The following is a 13,024-nucleotide window of genomic DNA, read 5'->3' on the forward strand; positions in this document are numbered from 1 at the left end:
ATCACTGTAGACCGGAACTCGTGCACGCAGTGTTGCGTTGGATCGTTCTCGAACTGGAAACCATTTTAAATCGAATACGAATAATACGTTTAACGATAACTTTTTATACGATATAATGGGAACGATTTTGGGAGAATTTTGTAGTAAAATTTAATTGGTGTAGTTCAATATGTGTTGTTCTAGATGATAAGTAACTCGCTATCAAAACCTAATCACCGTAAACCGGAACTCGTGCACACAGTGTCGTGTTGGATCGTTCTCGAAGTGGAAACCATTTTAAATCGAATGCGAATAATTCGTAACTTTTTATACGATATAATGGGAAGAATTTTTGGAGAATTTTGTAATAAAATATTCGATGAAATTATGTATTACATGTTGGAAGAAGGTTTAGAAAATTATGTATTACATGTTAGAAGAAGGTTTAGAAAATTATGTATTACATGTTGAAAGAAGGTTTAGAAAAACTACCTTAACTCTCAGTCCATCAACTTATCGCGAGTACTACCTTTACTGCATCCATTTGTTATATTTGTAATAAAATTTAACGAATGTGGTTCAATGTGTGTTGTTCCAGATGATAGGTAAATATTCGATGAAATGATGTATTACATGTTGGAAGAAGGTTTCCACGAGACTTTTATCGAATTTTGCGTAGACCCACGGCGTGGCAAGTTTTTACGAACCATTGATAAATTAATCTCGAGACGGAAGAAAACGGTACGAGAGAATGGCTACCAAGCGCGTGATTAATGTTTTCGATGCATACCGGGTGAGTCGATCGACGGTGTGTACATTTACCTTCTTACGAGAACGTTTCTCGATGATAAATTGTACCGAATGGACAATCGACGACGATTGTTTCTCTTCCGCGGTGCGACAACTCTCGAGATTCATCAGATCTTGTCAATTTTCTTCCAGTGGAACCTCGCGAGTAATATACTTGGAAATATGAAAGAACAAAGTGTATTTAATCTCATCTCGTGCAATTTAGCACGAAATTTAAAGATAATGTACGAAGTCGTTAATTTTCGTTAAAGAATCGTCCGTTGTTAACAGTTTTGAAAATATTAACCGTTGGGGAAAACGTGTGGACCACGTGATGTATTTATTCAAGGCATTTTGTATATTAAAAGATTCTATAAAATGTGGAAAATTTGAGCTTACAGTATATTTCCAATAAGTGAAAACGAAGAAATTCAACTTTTATTCAATATTCGATATATCATTTGAAGCAAAAATATACTCCAATTCTTTGTATCCTCTAGTTAAATTTTTAGTTATCATACAGTGGTAAACATTTAAAGTAAAATTTCTACTGATCAGTATCAAAAATTTATTCGAACATTTCAATTTCCGAAATTAATATAAATGACACGAAAAATAAATTTCGTTGCATTAATTGCCTTTTTTTCAGTAAAAAAAATGAATTTTTAACTACAAAATTGTACATTGTGCGTATGTATATACACAAGAGCAAGTCACTGAACGAGTGAATGAATGAGAGAGAAAGAGAGAAAGAGAATCTGACGAATCGTTGTTTTCCATTTCGCGAGGCGTTCGAAAATCGGCGCGACGTTTCGAAACGCGATTGAAAATCCCGCGTTCTTTGTAAACGCAAACGGCGCCCCGATTTTCCACCGTTTGCACCGAGAACGAGCGACCTTTCTAATTTTCCCGCGTAACAGCTGCGCGAGCTTGCGGCAACGCTGACACACATTACATTTGCATGCATTCCGAATGAATGCATAATTCAGAGGACGTGCAGTTTCGGGCTAGAGTGCGCGGTTTGCGAACGAGAAACGTGGGAGAAAGGAACGAGGCAGCTCGTTTACGTCCTACGGCTGAGAGGGGAGGGGGACGCGCGAGGGGTGGGAGGAGGGTTCGCATTGGAGGGAACGATCATCCCGTACAGTCACCCCCCACCACCGCCGCCACGTTCACCCCCTTCCGCCCCGAGAGATAATTTTAGAGTCGACAGAATAAAACAACGTTACGGTTGCACATGTTCGAACAGCTGCTGCGTTCGAGATACGACTTTGAAAATGTGCGTTCGAACGATGAGAAACCAACGAACCTGTGTCCGTGTACTTTTTCCACGAAAATTAACGCTCCGGTTTAATTTCGTTGGCGCGGAACCGTGCCACCGTGACATTCGATTAACGATCGAAAAAATCAAAAATGTCCTTGACTACGATCGTTAAAATATTTATTGCACCGGGTAGCTTCTATGTGGAGAGGATTGTAAAAGTCGAGATGTAGTTTTAACTTTTTGCACGTAACGTAGACAATATTGGGTTGTTTGGAAAATCATTTTTTTTTTTGGTGAAAATGAAATATGGTTTTTTTAGAGCGTATAAACATTTTATTAAATTGTGCATTCTCCATTTTGGAAAACGAAATGATTTTCCGAATAACGGAAAGGAAGAAATATTGTTAAAAAAAAATTAAAGTTGTACGACCTTTGGACTCGTATCGCTTCGTAGAAACAAGGAACACTCTTTATGGTTGGGAAATGATAATTTGTCTCGAGACACTGAGCGGCTTGTGTTGTTGAAACAACGAGTTATATACACAAGGCGGCAATTGTTTGACAGTAGCGTGGCGGAAAATATTTTCATCGACCGGTTCGTTAACAAGTCGAAAATAACACGACGTGTACGCGAAACGGTTTAGAGTGTTGTAAAAGAAATATGAAAAATAAAAAAAAAAAAGAAAAGCGTATAAATTGTAACGGGTTGGTACGATTTCTGGAAAATTTCATACTCGGTAAGTAGATGGAAATTATTCTGGGTCAGGTAGGTCAAAGAAAAAAGAACGAGCATTGAAAACAGCCGTACTAGAAATGCTTCATTTTACCCAGCCACAGAAAGTGGACCAAAAAGTACCTTTACGAAACTGTACAATTATGTACTTTACGAAACCATGTGGAAGACTTGCGTACCGTCGATGATGAACCTAAAAGAAACCAAGGACTAAAGCAGAGTTAACAATAGAAAAAAAGAATGTATTATAACACGTCCTCAGGGCCGTTTCAAATATTCCGTAGGCCCTGCGCTGCATCCTCTTTGAAGGTCCATGAAGGGAATAATAAAAACCATTGTATTTATTTTCTTGTAAATTGTAACACGATCCAATTTAGCGCCGACAAAAGTATAAAATATAAATCTGGTCTTTTGTGAATTAAACAAAATGGTTTCACGATATGTTGCACTATATAAAAAAACAATGCAATGTTTTTATATGCAGTTTTTTTATATACAAATAGTAGGCAATGAAAATACAAAATTTGTATTTAGATAAAAATTTCAAATAACGAACGAAAGATACATATTTGATACGTTATTTGTTCAATGAAAATTACAATTTCAATTTTGGAATCAAATCCCGTTCAACAAATAAAAGCTTGTTCGAATAACAGTTCAATGAACGAGACATTGAGAATAAATCGCTTTACAGCGTTTCTATTCGTTCCATTATTCGAGTAAAATACTACCCACCGCCGCTGGGAAGTGAGAAATGTGTTTGTGTTTTCAAATAGATACACGCGGCAACCTGAACCGACACACATACACGCGTATCCAATTGAATAAACAAAACGGTCAACGTGTTAAAAAAGATTCACCGTAAATTCGTACCTCCTTTAAATTCGTAAAAATAACTGATTTTTCAAAAAATATAACAATTGAAAGCCAATGAATCAACCGAAGAGTTTAATACATTTCTAAAACCTTCCGACATGGTCCACCGTTTACGCCGTGGTCCTGTTCGATATATAAAATGAAAATACAAAGTAATACAAAAGTGTAAGAGAAACCGATGAAGAAGAATATTTTGTTTTCGAAATCTTCAAAAGAGAACGAGCCGAAAGATAGATAAAACGATATTAAATATCTCAAGTATGCGTAATCACGCTATCATTCCCACCGAAAAAGAATGAGAAAGAATAGAATGAACGTCACGCAGCGGAGAAATGCTCATCGGATCGAAAGAGAACAGCTTGTTTTCACCTGGAGGGTACTCGCGTGGGAGTACGTGGACGCCTGGTGGGGTGCGCATTGCCCCTGTTTATTCCCCCACCACTAGCGATCTGTCCTCTGTCTCTCTCACTCTGCCCTCACCACGGAGGTTTCCCGAGCGTTGGTCGCCGGCGACCGAGGTAGGGAAGGTTCCTCCAGTCGTCGTCGGCGTTTCTGATAGTGGGACCACACGACTGTTGCCGTCTTATCGCCTCAGCTTTTTATCAATGGAGAGCTCGTGTCACCGTCTTTCACGTTCACGTACGCACGCCTCGCGATTACGCTCCACGACGCACGCGCGATATCGTGAGGAGAAGAGGAACAGACGTACCGGATTTCTGGTTCGGAGGGAAACGAACTTGGCCGCCAGCACGTCGAGTTTCTGTACAACGGAGTGTGCCGCGCGACTCCAAGGAAACTCTATGGAATAAGCCAACGAAGCACACTGGCTACGGTTCGATATCGAGTTGGCTCGCCTGGTGCGTAGAGGAACACGCCTTGGGTGGGATAATGTACCGTTCCGAGAACGAGGACCGTGATCTTTGTTCTTGGCGATAAAAGCGTCGAAGTCTCGGTGTCAAAGGAACGAGAGAACTGTTCGAAGAACTCTGAATGCGGTCCGGGCTGCTCGAGTTCCGTTTTGGTTCAATGGAGTTGGTCAGCCTGCTGTCGAGAGAAGTCTCGTCGAGGGCACGAATTTGATCCGATCGAAGTGTCGTCGGCCATAAAAATTGCCAGATTCGAACAGACTTCGCACAGACCGTTGACACCGTGGCTCGAAACGATCGCTGAAACTCGTTTGTTGAAAAGTATGATTGGCTCGATTCGATAAATATTTTCGAACAGACGCGTGTATCGGTCGAACTGCGTGGGTATCGAAATAGAAGCGACCCGTTGATTGGACGCCGACGAGCTAAAGGCGAGTTTTTAAGAGAGCGATGATCCGTTGATTCGTGACCGTTTGAAGTTAAATCGGATTCAATTGGACGCAAAACTGGTTCGAGGGAGACGATATTTTTAAGGGCGTATTTTTGAAAATGATCGCTCGAGCTAAGCCAAAGAGTCGAGAATAAATGAAGCTTGGACGGAGTCCGATTCGAATATCGGTCTTTGAATTGCACGGGGAGCACCGAAATAGTTGAAAGAGAGGTGTGTCCACCGTAGATGCGTTTTACTACACCGTGAGCGCGTTCCATGCTTTCAGTTTATAAACAAAACTAACCGTAACCTCTATCCGCTCGAAACGGACAACAAAGAGCGAGTGGAACTTATCGACGGAATTAGATGCGAAATTCAGGGAAGAACACGTGACCGAAGAGAAAAACTTGGACAGAGAAAAAAGCAAATAAGGACTGAGCTTCGGTCAGACCGACGAAAACATCATCGAGCAGGTATTACAAATTTTCTTACGAGAGAGAATTGTCGCTACGTCGTGCGAGCGTATTATGTATCGTGTTGTTGCAAAAAATGGAAAAAAAAGAAAAACGATACAAAGTACGCAGTGTACAAAAGGTATTCAGAGAGATAACTGTACCGTAAATCGAAGGAAAACGTGCGCATCTCTCCTTTTTGCCTCTTCTTTGTCTCCGTCTTTGTTCCCCGGTCTTTCTCTTTAAATTCTTCGTGCAGACGTACATACCTCGTTGACGCAACGTATTTATCGCGCAACAAGGTCGACTTCGAGCGCGGTGAATGCGTGTTCCACGAAAACGTTTTTAAAATTATCATCGTGCGAAAACTGAAGTAAAATATAACGACAGTCAGACACGGTTGTTCCGTCTGTGAAGTAGGGACGTTGCGACCGTTGTCCCGAGAAATTCGATCGGGAACGGTAGTTTGACAGATGATGGTAAAGGGCTTGTCAATTCGCGCGATATCACGAAACGGAGAATGCATTTCGTACGAGTTTAATCGGATTTCTTTCGCTGGAAGGAGCCGTTCTTGAAACCACTTCTCGTACAAAGAACATCGAACGTATACACCAAAGAAAGAGGGGATAAGGATAGGCCATGTGGCGTCGTTAACTCAGGGTCGTCTTCGTTGTCTGTAATGCCCTGCACGATCGCCTGTCATGTTGGTAGGTTGTGTCACACATTTATCGATTTTTACGACGCGCTCGTGTTCCGTTAGAATTTTTTAACGATTTTTATTTTCTATTTTAAATCAACATCCCCTCTGTCTGTACAAAAATTTCTTTCATAGCGATGAAGTATTGAAACACACTTTTCTCGGTGGTTTGTGGTCTACTAAATTATAAGGCTAGAGTTTTAAAGATACTTAAGGTATAGTAGAGTCTACCAGACACCCTGATTGCCGTAAATAGAGCAAACAGGTTGGTTTCTTTACAGCAGTCGAACGCCTAGGAAAAACCTGTTACTCTCTAACCTAAAATGTCCCATGCCGTTCCACGTAATTATACAGGACGATATACCCAAAGTGTTACGACCTGTTTTTTTCAGGGAAATACTAGAGATAATGATAAGATGCTTTCCCGGTATTTTGTTGTTCACTCGACAGCCTTATTCAACACAGAGGGGTTTTAGCAAACCTTAAAATACCGTAAGGAAATTCGTGTGAAATTTTCACTTAACATTTTAGGTTAGTTACTAACGGACACCTCGTGGGAGTTTTGCAACTTTCCTATCCCAGTGAAACCAAAATTCCTGCTCAGTTAAAGAATAAAAGACGCTCAAAATCATCGAACCTCCTTATTTCCAAGTTATTTACGACTCTGTAAAGTTACCAAGACTGTTTACGAGACAAATGTAAGATCTGGATTTAAAGCATTCGCCAAAAATTGAATTTCCAAGATACACTTGGAAGATAGTTAAGAGATAATTAATTCAAAACACACGGTTCAAGTTCAAAGTACACACTATTTCGGAGACACGGTGTATCGTGCAAATTAGATCAGAGCAACGATAAATCGTGCGCTCCGTGCGTCGGAATTTAAGAGGTTTAAACAAGCCACCCGAAACGTGTGCAAACAAAAGATTTTCAACTGAATAAAAAAAAGAAAAAAGGAAAGATACATTGCTTGGAGAAATTTTATAGCCAATTTGTAACGATATCGGAGGAGATGCTATCGAGTAATCCGCGCGCGCAAATGCCATTCGAAACGAGTAATGGTGGGGAGCTCGGTACAGAGAGATGCACTGAGCGAATACGAGCGATAAGAGATAACGGAATTTCTTACCGACTCTTTTCGTTTTTAACGCGCCCTTTTTTTTCGCTCGTGTTTTGCCAGGGTCAAAGAGCACCGCGGTCGATAATAAAGCTGATGAGACAACGGCGATTTCGCTCAGTTTGTCTCCTCCGCTCTGCGCGTCTTCTAGAGCCACTTATCGAACCATGACGAGTAACGAGTTTCCTTTGCGACAGTGACGTCGTCGTATGTGTTCTCTTTAAACTTCCGGGGGATCCTGTTGCAAGAGGATCGATCGTAATCCAAGTCACAATTTCCATCCGAGCCACTCGAATTTATCGTCCAAACGGCGACAGCTTCGCACTTCCATTTCCTGGAAACTAGAATCTCGCTCGCGATCGAACAACTCTGGTAGGTCTCTCTTTAAACGATCGTGTGTTTTCGAGTGTCCCGATCCGATCGTACGTTGTTCCCGAAGTGTGCGAGAATAACAACGAAATATTCGATCACGAGCGATCGTGATTCAAACGAATCGATATTCGATATCGACCGTAGACCCAGACCGTTCGTTGTTGTACGGTACCTGTTTCCGGTTTACCTAGACCGTGAGTAAAACGACAGGTTGGAAGTAGCTGGAACATCGAACGATCACTCGCGGAATAACGAAAAGCGAGAACAACGGTGTTACTTTGCGATCGCGCGGCATATTTTTCACGTCCGAGAAGGATGGACGGACGGACCGTGTGAAACGAGGGAAGGAATACGAGGAACGGGAGAGACGGGAGAGAGGAGAGGCTTTGGGGAGAGACTCCGCGAGTCGTTTGAACGCGGGCCCACTGATACTACGGTAGCATAGTTCGTGAAGCAAGCAGGAGCTGCGCGTTTAACCGCAAGTGTCGTGCAGGAACGCGTTATGGTGGCGTGTAGCAGCTGATAGCGCCCGGCCACAGACGAATTCGGTGCGAGGGAGGACCGAGAGGGAGCTACTTGCCGATTTTTCACCATGATACGAATATTCACGGACACCTTCCGGAACCTGATAAGTGAGTGTCTCCAGGATTTTGAACCTTGAATTCGAAACCGCGACTCTCGTCAGGAACGGCTCGAAAATTTTACGATTGTTTACACACTAGTTGACACAAATTCTTAGTTTTTTCGCATTCGCGACGGAAAAAGCACACGAGGAATTTTGAAATTGATTCTCGATATTGGTCGTCACTGGCGAGAACTTGATAAACGGAACATCGAAATTCCATATTTTTTTGCATCCGTTCGCGAAACAAGTTCTTGCTGGTTTTTTTTCCGCGATGGAAATAGAAACGCGGAAAAAATTATAATTTGGAAAATTGATCGCGGTGTTGTTATTGTTTGCGTAAACGAGACTAAAATGAGATTGAATTTCTGTAATGTTACTACAACGTTTGTTCGTAAATAAGTCTCCCCTTTCGGTGACCAAAAAATTATCACCGAGGAGTAATGTCTACGATGTCTATGTTTATAATTAGTGTCGAGAACTTGATAAGTGTACATTTCGGAGATACTTTGCCACGATACTTTATCTTCCGTGTAGGTAATTTTGTTTTTCGTTTACTAATTGAAAGATTAAATACTACCCACTCGTGATTAGAAATCGCTCTTTTCGAGGATGAAAGGAGGGGTGGGAGGGGGGAGAAGATTATCATTTAGAAATAGTTGTAATACTCGTGTTCGTGTCCACGCGAAGAACCTGCATTTATCGAGTTACGATTCTTCGTCTATTTACAATCTATACATAATTATCTTTTTCGTTGAATAAAAAAAGACATTATTCCGAAGAATCAGTATCCATCATTCGATTTATTATTCGTATACGTGTTCCTTCAGAAACGGTTAATCGATGAAATCGTTCTCGATGAAATTCCAATAAATTAAGATCGCGTTTACGATTCCGAACGCTTCGACAGCGTACCCTAAAAATCCTAACCAAACCTAACTCTACCTCGGAAGTTCGAACTTATCGTTCTTCAAACTACGAAAAGTTCCGTGCTCAACTTTCAAAGTCAACATCATCGCGCTTTAAAAAAGTCCTACGCAGCGGTCGTATTAATCAAATTATTTATACTCCGTGTAAGATATACCGTCGATTACGTTACGTCGAATCATGTGGCACATACTCTGTTTCACCTCCGGTCAAAACACGGTCTCGAAAAGTCGCGATAACGCGCGTTGCGTCATTATGCACGTGCTTAAAGCCCGATTAAGATGCAAATTAAAAATAAATCGCGAACAGAACAGGAAATCTACGATAGACGAAATCGTCTCTGTGGATATCGAACCGTTTGATAAATTCACACGAAGAACTATACCGTCCGAGCAGCTATAACCTCACTTATGGTCTTTTCAGCTGACGTTGCACGCGCTGATGAATTCCACACGACTATCACCGATAATTTTACCGCGTCGTTGGAAATATTCCGTGTTACATAATTTCGTTCAATCGCTACCGGATCGTTCGTGCACAATTAAAACTGCAATTCCGTTTGCGTCGCAAACGGAAACGTAACCACGCTCGTTCGATAACCGCACTCGACTTCGACACTCGACAACCGAAAAACGTTTCGATTCGCTCGGAACAATAACGTTTTCACGTTTTTCCACCCGCTGGACGGACTTTTTCCTCACGTTCTATTTTTATCGATGATTTTCATCGGTCCTTCGAGCACGCGATCGACCTTGCGTTATATCTCCGAACTCTTTCTCCCGGCGCGTGGTTTACGTGCCTCATGCAACGTACCGTGAGTTCTGCGTAATCTAGATTTTGATGCTTGGCCTTCGGCGATCAACATTTTCCGCCACCACTTTTTCACGACCCTTTACGATGAAGTTTCGCGACGAAACGCCGCGTAACGTAATTTAGAAGTACCTTCACCCGATCACGGGTGTGTCGTTCGTTCTTGCCAACCGATTTCATTGAAGTTTCTCATCCGTGTTGATTTTTGTTGCGTTTAACGATCGCTGGTCTCTGTGCGTGTCTTTTGAAACGCAATGTACGATACAGTCGTACATTATCGCCCGAAAAGTCATCGTTAACATTGACAATACGGCGATAATATTGCCGCGAAAGTACGTTATCCTTGAGCTACCTTGAAACAAACTTTTACAATTATTCTCACCGTGTTTCAACGGTTTATTGCGGGCGATATAAATTATAGTATAAATTGAACAAAATTTTTAATTCCGATGAAATTCTCGTGATTCGTAATTCTAATTGTAAGGATAGTAAGATACTATGAATTGAAAATTCATTTGTGAATAAATGTAGGTGATTGATATTTTCAGTGGTTTGGAAATAGGTCATTGATTGATCAAGGTTAAAGCAGAGACATATTTACAATTCGAGGGATTCGTAAGTCGTCGTTGAATGAAACTACGTGTTGTTGCGTGTTTATGAATTTTAACATTTTTTTCGTAACATCGTAGTGTTTCGTACGGATATCGATAGTTTTCGAATCGATCTTGAAAGGAGTAATTCGCGAATCGTAATAATTATCTATTCGTTCTAATTTCTTCCTCAGACATTTTTGGCTTGTGTTCGAGATGTCTCGCCTCGTAAAAAATTTAAAACAAATTTGGAAGCGCGGCGAAGAAATATGTCAAGTTTCTATTCTCGATCTGTTATCAAAGATTTACCGACCACTGATAAGGAGATAAACATTGGTTTCAATACGATTTTTATCTCTTTTTTAGACACAATCAACAGATGTGTTCACTTCGAAGACACGAATGTAATAAGTTTGTTTGGTGAAATTTATAACAGAAATATTATTCCAGTAGGAAAGATATCAACATTCGTTAACTTTATTTCCAATTGTTATACTAGACATTCAATCACATCGAGATAACATCGATTGGCAATTGAAATTCTTCGTTTATTCCTCTCGTAGATATCTTTTTATCCGCGATAATTTACAACAACAATTCGATAAAATTGTATTCGTAGAAACATCGTCGTTTCCGTGGCAAACAAAAAGAGCTATTCGGTATCCAAAAATTCAACCGAGATATTATTGAATACCAATCGATAGAATAATAATCGTCGTTGTTATTATATGTAACAGAAAACAACTCGGTCACGAGATCAGAATTTCTGCATCGTGCATTCTTACGATAAGATATGTAGGAAGTTGTGCAGTAAATCGTCGAAACGTTTGTACGACCAATGGAAATGCAGTGGAAAATAATTTTTCTTTCGAGAGCTAGAAAGTACGAAACTGGGTTAAAGCGTTTCTGTCCACAAACGTTTAAACTCGTCATTGAAGCTTCCACGATTGCTTCGTTGTCAATTATTATTATTATCGTCAGCCCCGTCGTTTCACAGCTGCTTTACGACAATAATCATTCACACGGTTACTGCATCTTTTACTCGTAAATACAAACCTTTTCGTTATCACTCGTGACAAGTTTATATTTGCGTACTGTGCTTTAATTTTATTGTCACCTTATTTCTAATGTTTGTTCAATAATTATTCGTCATATATTACCGTAATCCTTTGCTCCAAGACTGTAGCTCCAACTATTCTGTACTGTTTGATCGCGTAGATTTCATTCTTCTGTATTGCTTGACTCTGTAGATTTCACTCTTCTGTACTGTTTGACTCTCTAGATTTTACTTCTCTGTATTGTTTGACTCTGTACATTTTACTCCTCTAGTGTTTGACTCTTCAGATTTCACTCTTCTGTACTGTCTGACTCTGTAAATTTCACTCTTCTGCACTGTTTGACTCTGTAGATTTCACTCTTCTGCACTGTTTGACTCTGTAGATTTCACTCTTCTGTATTGTTTGACCCTCTAGATTTTACTTCTTTGTATTGTTTGACTCTGTAGATTTTACTCTTCTCTACTGTTTGACTCTACAGATTTCACTCCTCTGTACTGTTTGACTCTACAGATTTTACTCTTCTGTACTGTTTGACTCTGTAAATTTCACTCTTCTGTACTGTTTGACTCTGTAGATTTCACTCCTCTGTATTGTTTGACTCTGTAGATTTCACCCCTCTCTATTATTTGATTCTACAGGTTTCACTCCTCTCTATTATTTGATTCTACAGATTTCACTCCTCTCTATTATTTGATTCTACAGATTTCACTCCTCTCTATTATTTGATTCTACAGATTTCACTCCTCTCTATTATTTGATTCTACAGATTTCACTCCTCTCTATTATTTGATTCTACAGATTTCACTCCTTTCTATTATTTGATTCTACAGATTTCACTCCTCTCTATTATTTGATTCTACAGATTTCACTCTTCTCTACCGTTTGACTCTGTAACTCTAACTCTACCGTATTCCTTCAATGTGTAACACCAATTGTTCGGATGTTCAGTAACCTCGTGTACTTTATACACTTTGATTCGATAACTTCGACTCTTTCGTACTTTCGATTTTGTAAAGTCAAGCATTCCGTAACCTTTGGCTCGGTGAACTCGTAACTTCGACTGTTCCATCTTCGTTAATTCTTCAACTTTAATTGCTCCGTATCATTGGACTCCTCGACTCTGACCGTTCGGTACACTTTGATTCCTCGACCCTAACTGCACTCTTCGATCGCCCTTAACTAGTTCGCACTTCTTCGCAACGTGTACACACTCATCGCCCAAAGTTTGTGGATCTTCGAACCGAGTTTTCCTTTAAGAAAGAATTCTCTTGAACATTTTACCCTCTCGAGCTAATCGAGTTAGCGGTCTTTCCTAGACACATATGCCAATTGCACCAACCCACTCGATCGATAACAGGCTCTGAACGTGTCACTCGCATCGACAATGGACGTTCATCGAGACTCTTACTTCTGCTTGAAACGAATTGAACATCTTCCTACGG

General features: G+C 40.5%; 1 protein-coding gene across 7 annotated transcripts in view; it reads left to right on the forward strand.

Moving 5' to 3' along the window:
* Positions 1 to 13,024, forward strand: part of LOC143147374 (uncharacterized) — a 59,628-nt gene that overhangs the window by 26,427 nt on the left and 20,177 nt on the right. The window lies entirely within an intron of this gene.

This window comes from Ptiloglossa arizonensis, chromosome 5, assembly GCF_051014685.1.
Source record: "Ptiloglossa arizonensis isolate GNS036 chromosome 5, iyPtiAriz1_principal, whole genome shotgun sequence".
Lineage (NCBI taxonomy): Eukaryota > Metazoa > Arthropoda > Insecta > Hymenoptera > Colletidae > Ptiloglossa > Ptiloglossa arizonensis.